The 18,586-nt window shown below is 57.7% G+C and overlaps 3 long non-coding RNA genes across 5 annotated transcripts; all 3 read right to left on the bottom strand.

Annotated features, from left to right (window-relative positions):
- Window positions 1-1,166: 1,166 nt before the first annotated feature.
- LOC120325311 lies at window positions 1,167-2,900 on the bottom strand. 2 transcript variants are annotated; one of them, XR_005567244.1, is made up of 4 exons: window positions 2,797-2,900; window positions 1,934-1,972; window positions 1,320-1,405; window positions 1,167-1,211 (listed from the first exon to the last, which is right to left on the bottom strand). It is a non-coding gene; the product is annotated as an uncharacterized LOC120325311 (long non-coding RNA). The 2 variants fall into 2 exon arrangements; XR_005567245.1 differs by having other exon boundaries at window positions 1,171-1,211; window positions 1,316-1,405.
- Window positions 2,901-12,183: 9,283 nt separating this feature from the next.
- Window positions 12,184-13,757, bottom strand: LOC120325312. The gene is made up of 3 exons (XR_005567246.1): window positions 13,659-13,757; window positions 12,798-12,836; window positions 12,184-12,269 (listed from the first exon to the last, which is right to left on the bottom strand). It is a non-coding gene; the product is annotated as an uncharacterized LOC120325312 (long non-coding RNA).
- A 3,669-nt stretch (window positions 13,758-17,426) lies between these two features.
- On the bottom strand, window positions 17,427-18,235 carry LOC120325313. 2 transcript variants are annotated; one of them, XR_005567247.1, is made up of 3 exons: window positions 18,194-18,235; window positions 17,580-17,665; window positions 17,427-17,471 (listed from the first exon to the last, which is right to left on the bottom strand). It is a non-coding gene; the product is annotated as an uncharacterized LOC120325313 (long non-coding RNA). The 2 variants fall into 2 exon arrangements; XR_005567248.1 differs by having other exon boundaries at window positions 17,431-17,471; window positions 17,576-17,665.
- Between the last annotated feature and the right edge of the window lie 351 nt (window positions 18,236-18,586).

Here is an 18,586-nt window from a genome sequence, read left to right as displayed (position 1 = left end):
AGGGACTGCACTCCCAGCTTTTCTTACCTGCAGGCACACACAGCACAGCACAGCACAGCACGTTGGACAGAAAAGCCACGGGGTTAGTCCTGCCAGAGGCGTCCGGCACACCCACGGCGACCGAAGGAAAACAGGGAGCCTGGGAACACGGAGTAAAAGACACCTTAATTAGGACCACACCGAGCACTAGCCAGGTCATTCCCACAGCTTCACTGTCCCGTCACACAAAAAGCACTCACCGAGGCCTCAGGTAGGATGGCTCCTGCCGCTGACCAGGTGAATACCTCCCTGGAAGCCCGCTCCGCTCCTACCAGGCACTGGGGCTCACCCAGGGGGGCTTTGCCAAGCATCCAATGGAAATTAAAATTACAGCCTGGGCAAAGGCGCTTCCCGCAGGACCGCTCCTGGCCACGGCCACCGGTCCGTGCAAGTCAGACCGCTGACCAGCCGGGGGGATTTTCGGGGGCACGCTTCCAGCTTTTATTCTCCAGAAACTCCAGTTCTGTCTGGCACCGCTTGCTTCAGACTTCCCCTGTTGGAAGAGGTCACTTAAGGCTTTCGAGGGGCCAGACTGCCAAAGCCCGGCCGGTCCATTCCCACGAGGAAAGGTCGCTTTGTCTTGGACACGATACTGGGGGGGAGACACAAAATAAAAGTTTAATTTAAAACAACTGCCTAGAATAGAAAGCAATTCAAACATAAGGCAGACAAGACTCGTGCAAAACTGAATTACATTTGTCTTCAAAGGATAATTATTTCCCTCTGCACCTCAGAGAATGCAATTTTCACCCGGGTCCTGCTTACCATTGTTGAACAAAACACGCTGACAAAATTTTTCCTGATGACAGTGGAGAGATATTAGAGCACACTGCACAGGGAAGCTGAGCCTGCCCCATCCCTGCAAGTGTTCCAGGCCAGGCTGGACGGGACTGGGAGCATCCAGCCGGGGATGAGAGCGGAAGGTGTCCCTGCCCACGGAAGGCAGGCTCGCCTTTGAAGGTCCCCTTCAAACCAAATCGCTCTGGGATTCCCCTCCAAAATCACTCCCCAAGAGACACAGCGAGCAAAGCAGAGGGACTGCACTCCCAGCTTTTCTTACCTGCATGCACACACAGCACAGCACAGCACAGCACGTTGGACAGAAAAGCCACGGGGTTAGTCCTGCCAGAGGCGTCCGGCACACCCACGGCGACCGAAGGGAAAGAGGGAGCCTGGGAACACGGCGTAAAAGACACCTTAATTAGGACCACACCGAGCACTAGCCAGGTCATTCCCACAGACAGCTTCACCGTCCGGTCACACAAAAAGCACTGACCTACCAGGGCCTCAGTTAGGATGGCTCCTGACGCTGACACCTCCGTTTGCCCCGGGGGGTCAAGAAGAACATCCCTGGGAAGAAGTCACCCTGAACAACAAAAAGGCAAAATTAGTGAAGCACGGGGGCCTCTTCTGACTAGATTGCCACCAGCATGCCATAGCAAATGCCACGACTATTCTGTTACAGACGAGAAAACCCTGTACTCCCAAACAAACAGCCAGGAGGTTTATGGGCACGCCTGAAAATTTCCTGTGAGGAGCTTTTTGTAACTACGGAGCAGGTGCTATCTTGAGTTGAAGGCATCGATTTGACAGACACTTAGTACAGCAAACTCTTCAGCAGAGCAATTAATTGCTGCCTGTTTGAACAGTAGGGGAGAGAAAATGACAGGCTAACAGAAGACAAGAAAAGCAGAACTGGAATCAGCAGCCTTTTCTTCCATCTCTCCCGAGAAAGTCGTGTTTCTCTGTTCTAACAATTCTATGCCCTTTTCTACATGAAACTTACACCAAGGCTGAAAAAACAACTAGAACACACGGAGAGAAGCTTTTCAGAATTTCACGTGATTTTCCCAACCCGATCCCAGAAAAGCAGAACTGGGTAGAATGGACTCACCTCGAGGCCTTTGGTCTTTTTTTCCATAAGCTTCGTCACCTGATTGAAAAAGCAGAGTAGACTCGGTCTTTAGGCTCACAACAGGAAAACTTCCCCTTCGTTTCCTAAAAGAAAGGACATTAATCTGCACAGCTGCAGGCGCGTCTCCAGCTGTTAAAGCCTTTCAGCTCTTCAGAGGGTGAGAATGCCCTGCTAAGGAAGGCTGAAAAATGCTGGGAGCCTGCCCAGGTCAAAGAGCCCCTTGATTTTGTCTGTGTTCCAGTCCCTGGCTAAAGAAGGGGCAGAACCACCGCAGGTGTTGCTTGCCTTTTCCCTACGAGGTTTTGCCAGGCGCTGGGCCAGCCCGGGCACTGCGGGGGAAGGCCGGCAGTGGCCAAAGGCCGCCGCTTTCCCAGGGCAAGCGTCGCTTGCCAGAGCGCCCCCGAGCGCCGGGCCCTGCCTCACAGTCGCCGCCTGGCGGACACGGCCGGGAGCGGCACTGCAGCCGCGCGCCCCCCCCCCCCTCCTTGGCGAGACCCGCGGCGCCTTTCGCGCGTCCGGGCCTTTCTTCCCTAAAACCTGCCCTTGCCTAGGAAAAGCTGAGCAGTTCACAGAGTTGCTGTTTCCAGCCCAGCTTCCCAAAGGATTTCTCTCTCCCGGCAGCACAGACAGGGACCCCGAGGCAGCGCAGACCCTCCCCGCGGGGGGGTGTGGTGCGTGTGCAATGCCAGGGCACATCCGAACCCGGCCCTGCGGCGGCACGCAGGTGCAAGTTTCTCCGCAGAGGCGAGAAAGCTGCCCGTCGCTTCCCCTGCCTGCAGGCCCCGCTGGCCGCGGGAGAGGCAGAAGAGCGGCCGCCGCCCCCCCGCCGGGCCCCCGCTTACCCCGGCGACGATCTCCTGCAGAGCCCGACGTCGGATCTGCCGCCGTGGGTCGCTTCCGGGGGGGGGGGGAGGCGGCGGCGCAGCCCCGACAGCATCTCCGGGGCACGGCGGGACCGACCGGGAGCGGAGCGGAGCGGGGCGGAGCGGGGCGGAACGGGGCGGAACGGGGCGGAACGGGGCGGAACGGGGCGGGAGGACGGCGACCCCCTGAGATCGTCGCGCGTGCGCGGCGCGCCGCGGCGCGAGAGGGGTCTGCCCGCGCCGGTGCCTGCCGCCGCCCGCGAACCTGCCGCCCGCGCCCGGCGCCGCCGAGCGCCCCGCCCCGTCCCCACAGCGGGAAGCGGCGCGGCGAGACGGCGCTGCGGGCGCGGGGCGGGGGTCCGGGTCGCGGCGGAGGTCAGGCAACAGGATAGACGCCTCTCTGAGGCCAGGGCGGGGGCCTCTCGCCGCCCTCTTGAGTGTGGCCTCGGCTAAGTTCCGGTCCTGGCGGCGCCATCTTGAGTGTGGCGTCGGGGCGAACTTCCGGGCCGGGGCCGCCATCTTTAGTGTGGTCGTTCCGGTCCTGGCGGCGCCATCTTTACTGTGGGCTTGGCGGACTGCCGGGCCGGGGCCTTGGAGGACTTCCGGTCGCTCTCTACTTCCGGTGACCGAGTTTACCCAAATTACCGGCCCTCCTCGCTCATTTCTGCGCTTTCACCCCAAAAAATCTTCACGTTATTCCCCCCACACACACCCCGCCAGAGACGGGAGACCGCCAGTCCCGCCCTGCCGCCGGAACCGGCCCTTAACTCGAGCGGGGCGCGCTGCACCGTCACGAGAGCCACTGCGCATGCGTCGCCGGTCCCGCTCCTGGCTGCCCTTACTTACCACGTGATCGCCGGCGTCTTGCCAACGACTGCGCACGCGCCGCCGTCGCCACCTTGCCTGCCCCCCCCACCCCGCCGCCCGACCGCCCGGCTTCGCTTTCTTACTGCGGCTCCCCCTCCGCTTTTTCGGCCCCCTGGGGTTCCCCCACCCGCATTTTGGGATCCCCGTCTCACATTTGAGGGGTGATGACCCCGCAATTTACGGGTCGGGGGGCGGGAGGAGAGGAAACGGGGTGCCCAAGAAGGGGTTTCTTTTTTTTTTTCTTTTTCTTTTTTTTTTTCTCTTTTATTTCATTTTCATTTTAATTTCCTTTTTAGTTTTTTTGCCTTTTTTTTTTTAATTTTCTTTTGTTTTTTATGTTTCATTTTTTTATTTCGTTTATTTTTTATTCTCTTTATTTTTCATCTTCTCTCCCAGTGCTCCCCAGTAAACACCCAGTGCTCCCCAACACCCCCCAGGAACACCCAGTGCTCCCCAAAAATTGACCCAAAACCGACCCAAATCACCCCAAAAGCTGACCCAAAACTGACCCCAAAACCTGACCCAAATCCTCCCAAAACCTGACCCAAAACTGACCCCAATCACCCCAAACAGTGACCCCAAACTGACCCCAAAACCTGACCCAAATCATCCCAAAACCTGACCCAAAACTCTGCATTTATTTGGCACCATTTCCTCCCAGAAACAACATCTCCGATTTAGTTGATTGCTAAAGCCATCATTTTAAAACCATCTCACGAATCAAAAGGCACTGGAAAACACACACAAATCATTCCTGCACCCACCAAATCATTAGGAATTGGAACCCCATTCCCTCATCTCTCTCCTTGTGCTTCTTGGCTGGAAAACCTGATGATCCCCGCTGGCTATTTTTAGGCTGCTTTTCTTCCACAGCTCCTTTCCTCCCGGCTGAAACCTCCTGGCACATTCCGGGCTTATCCGGAGGGAAGCCCCTCTGAAGTATTTCCTCCCGTGGCAATTCTGTGGGATGAAGAAGGAAAAAAAGCACGTCAAGAGCTCCTTCTCCCCCCTTCCCTCGCAAACACCCTCCCAGTTTGTCCTTGGCAGCTCCATCCCCCCGGCACCCGCACCCGACGCTTCGGCTCCGCTGGGAAAGGGCCAGCAAGTGCAGAAGCAAGTTCAGTGCTGGGCAGGGGCTCCCTGGGGAACGGCACTTCAGTGCTTTAGTCCGTGGCCTTTCCTGCTGCACTCCCTCCCGGAGGCAGAGGATGACCCGGCCCTTGTTTCTCCCACGCTCGCAGACCCAGGTCCTGCTCCTTTGGCCCCACTTTTCTTAGCAGACCCGGCATCCTTTTCCAGGGTCCCCAGGAAACTTCTGCACTTGACCCATTGCTGAGTGCAGAGCACAGGGCGAGGGAAGGACAAATTTCCTAGCACCCACCCCCTGGAATTTTCCTTCTCCGCAGCACGCTCCCGTTCCCGCTGTCTCTGGAGGTGCCCGCACGAGTCCTCCTTCTCCCAGCACCTCAGAGAATGTCCTCTTCACCCGGGTCCTGCTTACCGGCGTCCACCAAAACACGCTGACGACATTTTTCAGGATGCCAGTGGAGAGATATTAGAGCACACTGCCCAGGGAAGCTGAGCCTGCCCCATCCCTGCAAGTGTCCCAGGCCGGGCTGGACGGGACTCGCAGCAACCGGGGACAGTGGAAGGTGTCCCTGCCCACGGAAGGCAGGCTGGCCTTTGAAGGTCCCCTTCAAACCAAATCGCTCTGGGATTCCCCTCCAAAATCACTCCCCAAGAGACACAGCGAGCAAAGCAGAGGGACTGCACTCCCCGCTTTTCTTACCTGCAGGCACACACAGCACAGCACAGCACAGCACAGCACGTTGGACAGAAAAGCCACGGGGTTAGTCCTGCCAGAGGCGTCTGGCACACCCACGGCGACCGAAGGAAAACAGGGAGCCTGGGAACACGGAGTAAAAGACACCTTAATTAGGACCACACCGAGCACTAGCCAGGTCATTCCCACAGCTTCACTGTCCCGTCACACAAAAAGCACTCACCGAGGCCTCAGGTAGGATGGCTCATGCCGCTGACCAGGTGAATACCTCCCTGGAAGCCCGCTCCGCTCCTGCCAGGCACTGGGGCTCACCCAGGGGGGCTTTGCCAAGCATCCAATGGAAATTAAAATTACAGCCTGGGCAAAGGCGCTTCCCGCAGGACCGCTCCTGGCCAAGGCCACCGGTCCGTGCAAGTCAGACCGCTGACCAGCCGGGGGGATTTTCGGGGGCACGCTTCCAGCTTTTATTCTCCAGAAACTCCAGTTCTGTCTGGCACCGCTTCCTTCAGTCTTCCCCTGTTGGAAGAGGTCACTTAAGGCTTTCGAGGGGCCAGACTGCCAAAGCCCGGCCGGTCCATTCCCACGAGGAAAGGTAGCTTTGTCTTGGACAGGATACTGGGGGGGCGACACAAAATAAAAGTTTAATTTAAAACAACTGCCTAGAATAGAAAGCAATTCAAACATAAGGCAGACAAGACTCGTGCAAATCTGAATCCATTTGGCTTCAAAGGAGAATTATTTCCCTCTGCACCTAACAGAATGTCCTCTTCACCCGGGTCCTGCTTACCATCGTTGAACAAAACACGCTGACGACCTTTTTCAGGATGCCAGTGCAGAGATATTAGAGCACACTGCCCAGGGAAGCTGAGCCTGCCCCAGCCCTGCAAGTGTTCCAGGCCGGGCTGGACGGGACTGGGAGCATCCAGCCGGGGATGAGAGCGGAAGGTGTCCCTGCCCACGGAAGGCAGGCTGGCCTTTGAAGGTCCCCTTCAAACCAAATCGCTCTGGGATTCCCCTCCAAAATCCCTCCCCAAGAGACACAGCGAGCAAAGCAGAGGGACTGCACTCCCCGCTTTTCTTACCTGCAGGCACACACAGCACAGCACAGCACGTTGGACAGAAAAGCCACGGGGTTAGTCCTGCCAGAGGCGTCCGGCACACCCACGGCGACCGAAGGAAAACAGGGAGCCCGGGAACACGGAGTAAAAGACACCTTAATTAGGACCACACCGAGCACTAGCCAGGTCATTCCCACAGACAGCTTCACCGTCCGGTCACACAAAAAGCACTGACCTACCAGGGCCTCGGTTAGGATGGCTCCTGACGCTGACACCTCCGTTTGCCCCGGGGGGTCAAGAAGAACATCCCTGGGAAGAAGTCACCCTGAACAACAAAAAGGCAAAATTAGTGAAGCACGGGGTCCTCTTCTGACTAGATTGCCACCAGCATTCCATAGCAAATGCCACGACTATTCTGTTACAGACGAGAAAACCCTGTACTCCCAAACAAACAGCCAGGAGGTTTATGGGCACGCCTGAAAATTTCCCGTGAGGAGCTTTTTGTAACTAAGGAGCAGGTGCTATCTTGAGTTGAAGGCATCGATTTGACAGACACTTAGTACAGCAAACTCTTCAGCAGAGCAATTACTTGCTGCCTGTTTGAACAGTAGGGGAGAGAAAATGACAGTCTAACAGAAGACAAGAAAAGCAGAACTGGAATCAGCAGCCTTTCTTCCATCTCTCCCGAGAAAGTCGTGTTTCTCTGTTCTAACAATTCTATGCCCTTTTCTACATGAAACTTACACCAAGGCTGAAAAAACAACTAGAAAACACGGAGAGAAGCTTTTCAGAATTTCACGTGATTTTCCCAACCCGATCCCAGAAAAGCAGAACTGGGTAGAATGGACTCACCTCGAGGCCCTTGGTCTTTTTTTCCATAAGCTTCGTCACCTGATTGAAAAAGCAGAGTAGACTCGGTATTTAGGCTCACAACAGGAAACCCTCCCCTTCGTTTCCTCAAAGAAACTCCATTAATCTGCACAGCTGCAGGCGCGTCTCCAGCTGTTAAAGCCTTTCAGCTTTTCAGAGGGTGAGAATGCCCTGCTAAGGAAGGCTGAAAAATGCTGGGAGCCTGCCCATGTCAAAGAGCCCCTTGATTTTGTCTGTGTTCCAGTCCCTGGCTAAAGAAAGGGCAGAACCACCGCAGGTGTTGCTTGCCTTTTCCCTACGAGGTTTTGCCAGGCGCTGGGCCAGCCCGGGCACTGCGGGGGAAGGCCGGCAGTGGCCAAAGCCCGCCGCTTTCCCAGGGCAAGCGTCGCTTGCCAGAGCGCCCCCGAGCGCCGGGCCCTGCCTCACAGTCGCCGCCTGGCGGACACGGCCGGGAGCGGCACTGCAGCCGCGCGCCCCCCCCCCCCCTTGGCGAGACCCGCGGCGCCTTTCGCGCGTCCGGGCCTTTCTTCCCTAAAACCTGCCCTTGCCTAGGAAAAGCTGAGCAGTTCACAGAGTTGCTGTTTCCAGCCCAGCTTCCCAAAGGATTTCTCTCTCCCGGCCGCACAGACAGGGTCCCCGAGGCAGCGCAGACCCTCCCCGCGGGGGGGTGTGGTGCGTGTGCAATGCCAGGGCACATCCGAACCCGGCCCTGCGGCGGCACGCAGGTGCAAGTTTCTCCGCAGAGGCGAGAAAGCTGCCCGTCGCTTCCCCTGCCTGCAGGCCCCGCTGGCCGCGGGAGAGGCAGAAGAGCGGCCGCCGCCCCCCCGCCGGGCCCCCGCTTACCCCGGCGACGATCTCCTGCAGAGCCCGACGTCGGATCTGCCGCCGTGGGTCGCTTCCGGGGGGGGGGGGAGGCGGCGGCGCAGCCCCGACAGCATCTCCGGGGCACGGCGGGACCGACCGGGAGCGGAGCGGAGCGGAGCGGAAGGGGGCGGAACGGGGCGGGAGGACGGCGACCGCGTGGGATCGTCGCGCGTGCGCGGCGCGCCGCGGCGCGAGAGGGGTCTGCCCGCGCCGGTGCCTGCCGCCGCCCGCGAACCTGCCGCCCGCGCCCGGCGCCGCCGCGCGCCCCGCCCCGTCCCCACAGCGGGAAGCGGCGCGGCGAGACGGCGCTGCGGGCGCGGGGCGGGGGTCCGGGTCGCGGCGGAGGTCAGGCAACAGGATAGACGCCTCTCTGAGGCCAGGGCGGGGGCCTCTCGCCGCCATCTTGAGTGTGGCCTCGGCTAAGTTCCGGTCCTGGCGGCGCCATCTTGCGTGTGGCGTCGGGGCGAACTTCCGGGCCGGGGCCGCCATCTTTAGTGTGGTCGTTCCGGTCCTGGCGGCGCCATCTTTACTGTGGGCTTGGCGGACTGCCGGGCCGGGGCCTCGGAGGACTTCCGGTCGCTCTCTACTTCCGGTGACCGAGTTTACCCAAATTACCGGCCCTCCTCGCTAATTTCTGCGCTTTCACCCCAAAAAATCTTCACGTTATTCCCCCCACACACACCCCGCCAGAGACGGGAGACCGCCAGTCCCGCCCTGCCGCCGGAACCGGCCCTTTACTCGAGCGGGGAGCGCTGCACCGCCACGAGAGCCACTGCGCATGCGTCGCCGGTCCCGCCGCTCCTGGCTGCCCTTACTTACCACGTGATCGCCGGCGTCTTGCCAACGACTGCGCACGCGCCGCCGTCGCCACCTTGCCTGCCCCCCCCCACCCCGCCGCCCGACCGCCCGGCTTCGCTTTCTTACTGCGGCCCCCCCTCCGCTTTTTCGGCTCCCTGGGGTTCCCCCACCCGCATTTTGGGATCCCCGTCTCACATTTGAGGGGTGATGACCCCGCAATTTACGGGTCGGGGGGCGGGAGGAGAGGAAACGGGGTGCCCAAGAAGGTTTGCTTCTGTGGTGGATGTTGTGTGCGCGTATGGGCAGTGCATGGTATCGACTTATGGTTTTTGCTTTTATTTTTTTAAATTTTCTTTTGTATTTTATATTTCCTTTTATATTTCGTTTATTTTTTATTCTCTTTATTTTTCATTGTCTCTCCCAGTGCTCCCCAGTAACACCCAGTGCTCCTCAACAACCCCCAGTAACACCCAGTGCTCCCCAGTAAACACCCAGTGCTCCCCAACAACCCCCAGTAACACCCAGTGCTCCCCAAAAATTGACCCAAAACCGACCCAAATCACACCAAACAATGATCCAAAACTGACCCCAAAAACTGACCCCAATCACCCCAAACATTGACCCCAAACTGACCCCAAAACCTACCCAAATCATCCCAAAAACTCTGACCCAAACTCTGCATTTATTGGCACCCTTTCCTCCCAGAAATACCACATCTCGAAGTGAGTTGAGTGCTAAAGCCCATCATTGTAAAAACCATCCTCAGGAATCAAAAGGCACGGAAAACACACAGAAATCATTCCTGCACCCACCAAAGCATTAGGAATTGGAACCCGATTCCCTCATCTCTCTCCTTGTGCTTCTTGGCTGGAAAACCTGATGATCCCCGCTGGCTATTTTTAGGCTGCTTTTCTTCCACAGCTCCTTTCCTCCCGGCTGAAACCTCCTGGCACATTCAGGGCTTATCCGGAGGGAAGCCCCTCTGAAGTATTTCCTCCCGGGGCAATTCTGTGGGATGAAGAAGGAAAAAAAGCACGTCAAGAGCTCCTTCTCCCCCCTTCCCTCGCAAACACCCTCCCAGTTTGTCCTTGGCAGCTCCATGCCCCCGGCACCCGCACCCGACGCTTCGGCTCCGCTGGGAAAGGGACAGCAAGTGCACAAGCAAGTTCAGTGCTGGGCAGGGGCTCCCTGGGGAACGGCACTTCAGTGCTTTAGTCCGTGGCCTTTCCTGCTGCCCTCCCTCCTGGAGGCAGAGGATGACCCGGCCCTTGTTTCTCCCACGCTCGCAGACCCAGGTCCTGCTCCTTTGGCCCCACTTTTCTTAGCAGACCCGGCATCATTTCCCAGGGTCCCCAGGAAACTTCTGCACTTGACCCATTGCTGAGTGCAGAGCACAGGGCGAGGGAAGGACAAATTTCTCGGCACCCACCCCCTGGAATTTTCCTTCTCCGCAGCACGCTCCCGTTCCCGCGGTCTCTGGAGGTGCCCGCACGAGTCCTCCTTCTCCCAGCACCTCAGAGAATGTCCTCTTCACCCGGGTCCTGCTTACCGGCGTCCAACAAAACACGCTGACGACATTTTTCAGGATGCCAGTGGAGATATTAGAGCACACTGCCCAGGGAAGCTGAGCCTGCCCCATCCCTGCAAGTGTTCCAGGCCGGGCTGGACGGGACTCGCAGCAACCGGGGACAGTGGAAGGTGTCCCTGCCCACGGAAGGCAGGCTGGCCTTTGAAGGTCCCCTTCAAACCGAATCGCTCTGGGATTCCCCTCCAAAATCGCTCCCCAAGAGACACAGCGAGCAAAGCAGAGGGACTGCACTCCCCGCTTTTCTTACCTGCAGGCACGCACAGCACAGCACAGCACGTTGGACAGAAAAGCCACGGGGTTAGTCCTGCCAGAGGCGTCCGGCACACCCACGGCGACCGAAGGAAAACAGGGAGCCTGGGAACACGGAGTAAAAGACACCTTAATTAGGACCACACCGGGCACTAGCCAGGTCATTCCCACAGCTTCACTGTCCCGTCACACAAAAAGCACTCACCGAGGCCTCAGGTAGGATGGCTCCTGCCGCTGACCAGGTGAATACCTCCCTGGAAGCCCGCTCCGCTCCTGCCAGGCACTGGGGCTCACCCAGGGGGGCTGTGCCAAGCATCCAATGGAAATTAAAATTACAGCCTGGGCAAAGGCGCTTCCCGCAGGACCGCTCCTGGCCAAGGCCACCGGTCCGTGCAAGTCAGACCGCTGACCAGCCGGGGGGATTTTCGGGGGCACGCTTCCAGCCTTTATTCTCCAGAAACTCCAGTTCTGTCTGGCACCGCTTGCTTCAGTCTTCCCCTGTTGGAAGAGGTCACTTAAGGCTTTCGAGGGGCCAGACTGCCAAAGCCCGGCCGGTCCATTCCCACGAGGAAAGGTAGCTTTGTCTTGGACACGATACGGGGGGGGAGACACAAAATAAAAGTTTAATTTAAAACAACTGCCTAGAATAGAAAGCAATTCAAACATAAGGCAGACAAGACTCGTGCAAATCTGAATCCATTTGGCTTCAAAGGAGAATTATTTCCCTCTGCACCGAACAGAATGTCCTCTTCACCCGGGTCCTGCTTACCATCGTTGAACAAAACACGCTGACGACATTTTTCAGGATGCCAGTGCAGAGATATTAGAGCACACTGCCCAGGGAAGCTGAGCCTTCCCCATCCCTGCAAGTGTTCCAGGCCGGGCTGGACGGGACTGGGAGCATCCAGCCGGGGATGAGAGCGGAAGGTGTCCCTGCCCACGGAAGGCAGGCTGGCCTTTGAAGGTCCCCTTCAAACCGAATCGCTCTGGGATTCCCCTCCAAAATCACTCCCCAAGAGACACAGCGAGCAAAGCAGAGGGACTGCACTCCCCGCTTTTCTTACCTGCAGGCACACACAGCACAGCACAGCACAGCACAGCACGTTGGACAGAAAAGCCACGGGGTTAGTCCTGCCAGAGGCGTCCGGCACACCCACGGCGACCGAAGGGAAACAGGGAGCCTGGGAACACGGAGTAAAAGACACCTTAATTAGGACCACACCGAGCACTAGCCAGGTCATTCCCACAGACAGCTTCACCGTCCGGTCACACAAAAAGCACTGACCTACCAGGGCCCCAGTTAGGATGGCTCCTGACGCTGACACCTCCGTTTGCCCCGGGGGGTCAAGAAGAACATCCCTGGGAAGAAGTCACCCTGAACAACAAAAAGGCAAAAGTAGTGAAGCACGGGGGCCTCTTCTGACTAGATTGCCACCAGCATTCCATAGCAAATGCCACGACTATTCTGTTACAGACGAGAAAACCCTGTACTCCCAAACAAACAGCCAGGAGGTTTATGGGCACGCCTGAAAATTTCCTGTGAGGAGCTTTTGGTAACTAAGGAGCAGGTGCTATCTTGAGTTGAAGGCATCGATTTGACAGACACTTAGTACAGCAAACTCTTCAGCAGAGCAATTAATTGCTGCCTGTTTGAAGAGTAGGGGAGAGAAAATGACAGTCTAACAGAAGACAAGAAAAGCAGAACTGGAATCAGCAGCCTTTTCTTCCATCTCTCCCGAGAAAGTCGTGTTTCTCTGTTCTAACAATTCTATGCCCTTTTCTACATGAAACTTACACCAAGGCTGAAAAAACAACTAGAAAACACGGAGAGAAGCTTTTCAGAATTTCACGTGATGTTCCCAACCCGATCCCAGAAAAGCAGAACTGGGTAGAATGGACTCACCTCGAGGCCTTTGGTCTTTTTTTCCATAAGCTTCGTCACCTGATTGAAAAAGCAGAGTAGACTCGGTATTTAGGCTCACAACAGGAAAACTTCCCCTTCGTTTCCTAAAAGAAAGGACATTAATCTGCACAGCTGCAGGCGCGTCTCCAGCTGTTAAAGCCTTTCAGCTTTTCAGAGGGTGAGAATGCCCTGTTAAGGAAGGCTGAAAAATGCTGGGAGCCTGCCCAGGTCAAAGAGCCCCTTGATTTTGTCTGTGTTGCAGTCCCTGGCTAAAGAAAGGGCAGAACCACCGCAGGTGTTGCTTGCCTTTTCCCTACGAGGTTTTGCCAGGCGCTGGGCCAGCCCGGGCACTGCGGGGGAAGGCCGGCAGTGGCCAAAGGCCGCCGCTTTCCCAGGGCAAGCGTCGCTTGCCAGAGCGCCCCCGAGCGCCGGGCCCTGCCTCACAGTCGCCGCCTGGCGGACACGGCCGGGAGCGGCACTGCAGCCGCGCGCCCCCCCCCCCCCTTGGCGAGACCCGCGGCGCCTTTCGCGCGTCCGGGCCTTTCTTCCCTAAAACCTGCCCTTGCCTAGGAAAAGCTGAGCAGTTCACAGAGTTGCTGTTTCCAGCCCAGCTTCCCAAAGGATTTCTCCCTCCCGGCAGCACAGACAGGGTCCCCGAGGCAGCGCAGACCCTCCCCGCGGGGGGGTGTGGTGCGTGTGCAATGCCAGGGCACATCCGAACCCGGCCCTGTGGCGGCACGCAGGTGCAAGTTTCTCCGCAGAGGCGAGAAAGCTGCCCGTCGCTTCCCCTGCCTGCAGGCCCCGCTGGCCGCGGGAGAGGCAGAAGAGCGGCCGCCGCCCCCCCGCCGGGCCCCCGCTTACCCCGGCGACGATCTCCTGCAGAGCCCGACGTCGGATCTGCCGCCGTGGGTCGCTTCCGGGGGGGGGGGAGGCGGCGGCGCAGCCCCGACAGCATCTCCGGGGCACGGCGGGACCGACCGGGAGCGGAGCGGAGCGGGGCGGGGCGGAACGGGGCGGGAGGACGGCGACCGCGTGGGATCGTCGCGCGTGCGCGGCGCGGCGCGGCGCGAGAGGGGTCTGCCCGCGCCGGTGCCTGCCGCCGCCCGCGAACCTGCCGCCCGCGCCCGGCGCCGCCGAGCGCCCCGCCCCGTCCCCACAGCGGGAAGCGGCGCGGCGAGACGGCGCTGCGGGCGCGGGGCGGGGGTCCGGGTCGCGGCGGAGGTCAGGCAACAGGATAGACGCCTCTCTGAGGCCAGGGCGGGGGCCTCTCGCCGCCATCTTGAGTGTGGCCTCGGCTAAGTTCCGGTCCTGGCGGCGCCATCTTGAGTGTGGCGTCGGGGCGAACTTCCGGGCCGGGGCCGCCATCTTTAGTGTGGTCGTTCCGGTCCTGGCGGCGCCATCTTTACTGGGGGCTTGGCGGACTGCCGGGCCGGGGCCTTGGAGGACTTCCGGTCGCTCTCTACTTCCGGTGACCGAGTTTACCCAAATTACCGGCCCTCCTCGCTAATTTCTGCGCTTTCACCCCAAAAAATCTTCACGTTATTCCCCCACACACACCCCGCCAGAGACGGGAGACCGCCAGTCCCGCCCTGCCGCCGGAACCGGCCCTTAACTCGAGCGGGGAGCGCTGCACCGCCACGAGAGCCACTGCGCATGCGTCGCCGGTCCCGCTCCTGGCTGCCCTTACTTACCACGTGATCGCCGGCGTCGTGCCAACGACTGCGCACGCGCCGCCGTCGCCACCTTGCCTGCCCCCCCCACCCCGCCGCCCGACCGCCCGGCTTCGCTTTCTTACTGCGGCGCCCCCTCCGCTTTTCCGGCTCCCTGGGGTTCCCCCACCCGCATTTTGGGATCCCCGTCTCACATTTGAGGGGTGATGACCCCGCAATTTACGGGTCGGGGGGCGGGAGGAGAGGAAACGGGGTGCCCAAGAAGGGGTTTCTTTTTTTTTTTCTTTTTTTTTTTCTCTTTTATTTCATTTTCATTTTATTTCCTTTTTAGGTTTTTTTGCCTTTTTTTTTTTAATTTTCTTTTGTTTTTTATGTTTCATTTTTTTATTTCGTTTATTTTTTATTCTCTTTATTTTTCATCTTCTCTCCCAGTGCTCCCCAGTAAACACCCAGTGCTCCCCAACAACCCCCAGGAACACCCAGTGCTCCCCAAAAATTGACCCAAAACCGACCCAAATCACCCCAAAAGCTGACCCCAAACTGACCCCAAAACCTGACCCAAATCATCCCAAAAGCTGACCCAAAACTGACCCCAATCACCCCAAACAGTGACCCCAAACTGACCCCAAAACCTGACCCAAATCATCCCAAAACCTGACCCAAAACTCTGCATTTATTTGGCACCATTTCCTCCCAGAAACAACATCTCCGATTTAGTTGATTGCTAAAGCCATCATTTTAAAACCATCTCAGGAATCAAAAGGCACTGGAAAACACACACAAATCATTCCTGCACCCACCAAATCATTAGGAATTGGAACCCCATTCCCTCATCTCTCTCCTTGTGCTTCTTGGCTGGAAAACCTGATGATCCCCGCTGGCTATTTTTAGGCTGCTTTTCTTCCACAGCTCCTTTCCTCCCGGCTGAAACCTCCTGGCACATTCAGGGCTTATCCGGAGGGAAGCCCCTCTGAAGTATTTCCTCCCGTGGCAATTCTGTGGGATGAAGAAGGAAAAAAAGCACGTCAAGAGCTCCTTCTCCCCCCTTCCCTCGCAAACACCCTCCCAGTTTGTCCTTGGCAGCTCCATCCCCCCGGCACCCGCACCCGACGCTTCGGCTCCGCTGGGAAAGGGACAGCAAGTGCACAAGCAAGTTCAGTGCTGGGCAGGGGCTCCCTGGGGAACGGCACTTCAGTGCTTTAGTCCGTGGCCTTTCCTGCTGCCCTCCCTCCCGGAGGCAGAGGATGACCCGGCCCTTGTTTCTCCCACGCTCGCAGACCCAGGTCCTGCTCCTTTGGCCCCACTTTTCTTAGCAGACCCGGCATCATTTCCCAGGGTCCCCAGGAAACTTCTGCACTTGACCCATTGCTGAGTGCAGAGCACAGGGCGAGGGAAGGACAAATTTCTCGGCACCCACCCCCTGGAATTTTCCTTCTCCGCAGCACGCTCCCGTTCCCGCTGTCTCTGGAGGTGCCCGCACGAGTCCTCCTTCTCCCAGCACCTCAGAGAATGTCCTCTTCACCCGGGTCCTGCTTACCGGCGTCCAACAAAACACGCTGACGACATTTTTCAGGATGCCAGTGGAGAGATATTAGAGCACACTGCCCAGGGAAGCTGAGCCTGCCCCATCCCTGCAAGTGTTCCAGGCCGGGCTGGACGGGACTCGCAGCAACCGGGGACAGTGGAAGGTGTCCCTGCCCACGGAAGGCAGGCTGGCCTTTGAAGGTCCCCTTCAAACCAAATCGCTCTGGGATTCCCCTCCAAAATCACTCCCCAAGAGACACAGCGAGCAAAGCAGAGGGACTGCACTCCCCGCTTTTCTTACCTGCAGGCACACACAGCACAGCACAGCACGTTGGACAGAAAAGCCACGGGGTTAGTCCTGCCAGAGGCGTCCGGCACACCCACGGCGACCGAAGGGAAAACAGGGAGCCTGGGAACACGGAGTAAAAGACACCTTAATTAGGACCACACCGAGCACTAGCCAGGTCATTCCCACAGCTTCACTGTCCAGTCACACAAAAAGCACTCACCGAGGCCTCAGGTAGGATGGCTCCTGACGCTGACCAGGTGAATACCTCCCTGGAAGCCCGCTCCGCTCCTGCCAGGCACTGGGGCTCACCCAGGGGGGCTTTGCCAAGCATCCAATGGAAATTAAAATTACAGCCTGGGCAAAGGCGCTTCCCGCAGGACCGCTCCTGGCCAAGGCCACCGGTCCGTGCAAGTCAGACCGCTGACCAGCCGGGGGGATTTTCGGGGGCACGCTTCCAGCTTTTATTCTCCAGAAACTCCAGTTCTGTCTGGCACCGCTTGCTTCAGTCTTCCCCTGTTGGAAGAGGTCACTTAAGGCTTTCGAGGGGCCAGATTGCCAAAGCCCGGCCGGTCCATTCCCACGAGGAAAGGTAGCTTTGTCTTGGACAGGATACTGGGGGGGAGACACAAAATAAAAGTTTAATTTAAAACAACTGCCTAGAATAGAAAGCAATTCAAACATAAGGCAGACCAGACTCGTGCAAATCTGAATCCATTTGGCTTCAAAGGAGAATTATTTCCCTCTGCACCTAACAGAATGTCCTCTTCACCCGGGTCCTGCTTACCATCGTCGAACAAAACACGCTGACGACATTTTTCAGGATGCCAGTGGAGAGATATTAGAGCACACTGCCCAGGGAAGCTGAGCCTGCCCCATCCCTGCAAGTGTTCCAGGCCAGGCTGGACGGGACTGGGAGCATCCAGCCGGGGATGAGAGCGGAAGGTGTCCCTGCCCACGGAAGGCAGGCTGGCCTTTGAAGGTCCCCTTCAAACCAAATCGCTCTGGGATTCCCCTCCAAAATCACTCCCCAAGAGACACAGCGAGCAAAGCAGAGGGACTGCACTCCCCGCTTTTCTTACCTGCAGGCACACACAGCACAGCACAGCACAGCACGTTGGACAGAAAAGCCACGGGGTTAGTCCTGCCAGAGGCGTCCGGCACACCCACGGCGACCGAAGGGAAAGAGGGAGCCTGGGAACACGGAGTAAAAGACACCTTAATTAGGACCACACCGAGCACTAGCCAGGTCATTCCCACAGACAGCTTCACCGTCCGGTCACACAAAAAGCACTGACCTACCAGGGCCTCAGTTAGGATGGCTCCTGACGCTGACACCTCCGTTTGCCCCGGGGGGTCAAGAAGAACATCCCTGGGAAGAAGTCACCCTGAACAACAAAAAGGCAAAATTAGTGAAGCACGGGGGCCTCTTCTGACTAGATTGCCACCAGCATTCCATAGCAAATGCCACGACTATTCTGTTACAGACGAGAAAACCCTGTACTCCCAAACAAACAGCCAGGAGGTTTATGGGCACGCCTGAAAATTTCCTGTGAGGAACTTTTTGTAACTAAGGAGCAGGTGCTATCTTGAGTTGAAGGCATCGATTTGACAGACACTTAGTACAGCAAACTCTTCAGCAGAGCAATTAATTGCTGCCTGTTTGAACAGTAGGGGAGAGAAAATGACAGTCTAACAGAAGACAAGAAAAGCAGAACTGGAATCAGCAGCCTTTTCTTCCATCTCTCCCGAGAAAGTCGTGTTTCTCTGTTCTAACAATTCTATGCCCTTTTCTACATGAAACTTACACCAAGGCTGAAAAAACAACTAGAAAACACGGAGAGAAGCTTTTCAGAATTTCACGTGATTTTCCCAACCCGATCCCAGAAAAGCAGAACTGGGTAGAATGGACTCACCTCGAGGCCTTTGGTCTTTTTTTCCATAAGCTTCGTCACCTGATTGAAAAAGCAGAGTAGACTCGGTATTTAGGCTCACAACAGGAAACCTTCCCCTTCGTTTCCTAAAAGAAAGGACATTAATCTGCACAGCTGCAGGCGCGTCTCCAGCTGTTAAAGCCTTTCAGCTTTTCAGAGGGTGAGAATGCCCTGCTAAGGAAGGCTGAAAAATGCTCGGAGCCTGCCCAGGTCAAAGAGCCCCTTGATTTTGTCTGTGTTCCAGTCCCTGGCTAAAGAAAGGGCAGAACCACCGCAGGTGTTCCTTGCCTTTTCCCTAAGAGGTTTTGCCAGGCGCTGGGCCAGCCCGGGCACTGCGGGGGAAGGCCGGCAGTGGCCAAAGCCCGCCGCTTTCCC

The sequence above is a fragment of the Pipra filicauda genome, unplaced genomic scaffold, assembly GCF_003945595.2.
Source record: "Pipra filicauda isolate LSUMZ 115617 unplaced genomic scaffold, ASM394559v2 scaffold930_size49779_pilon, whole genome shotgun sequence".
In the NCBI taxonomy this organism is placed as follows: Eukaryota; Metazoa; Chordata; class Aves; order Passeriformes; family Pipridae; genus Pipra; species Pipra filicauda.
This window is presented reverse-complemented; position numbering and strand designations above follow the sequence as displayed.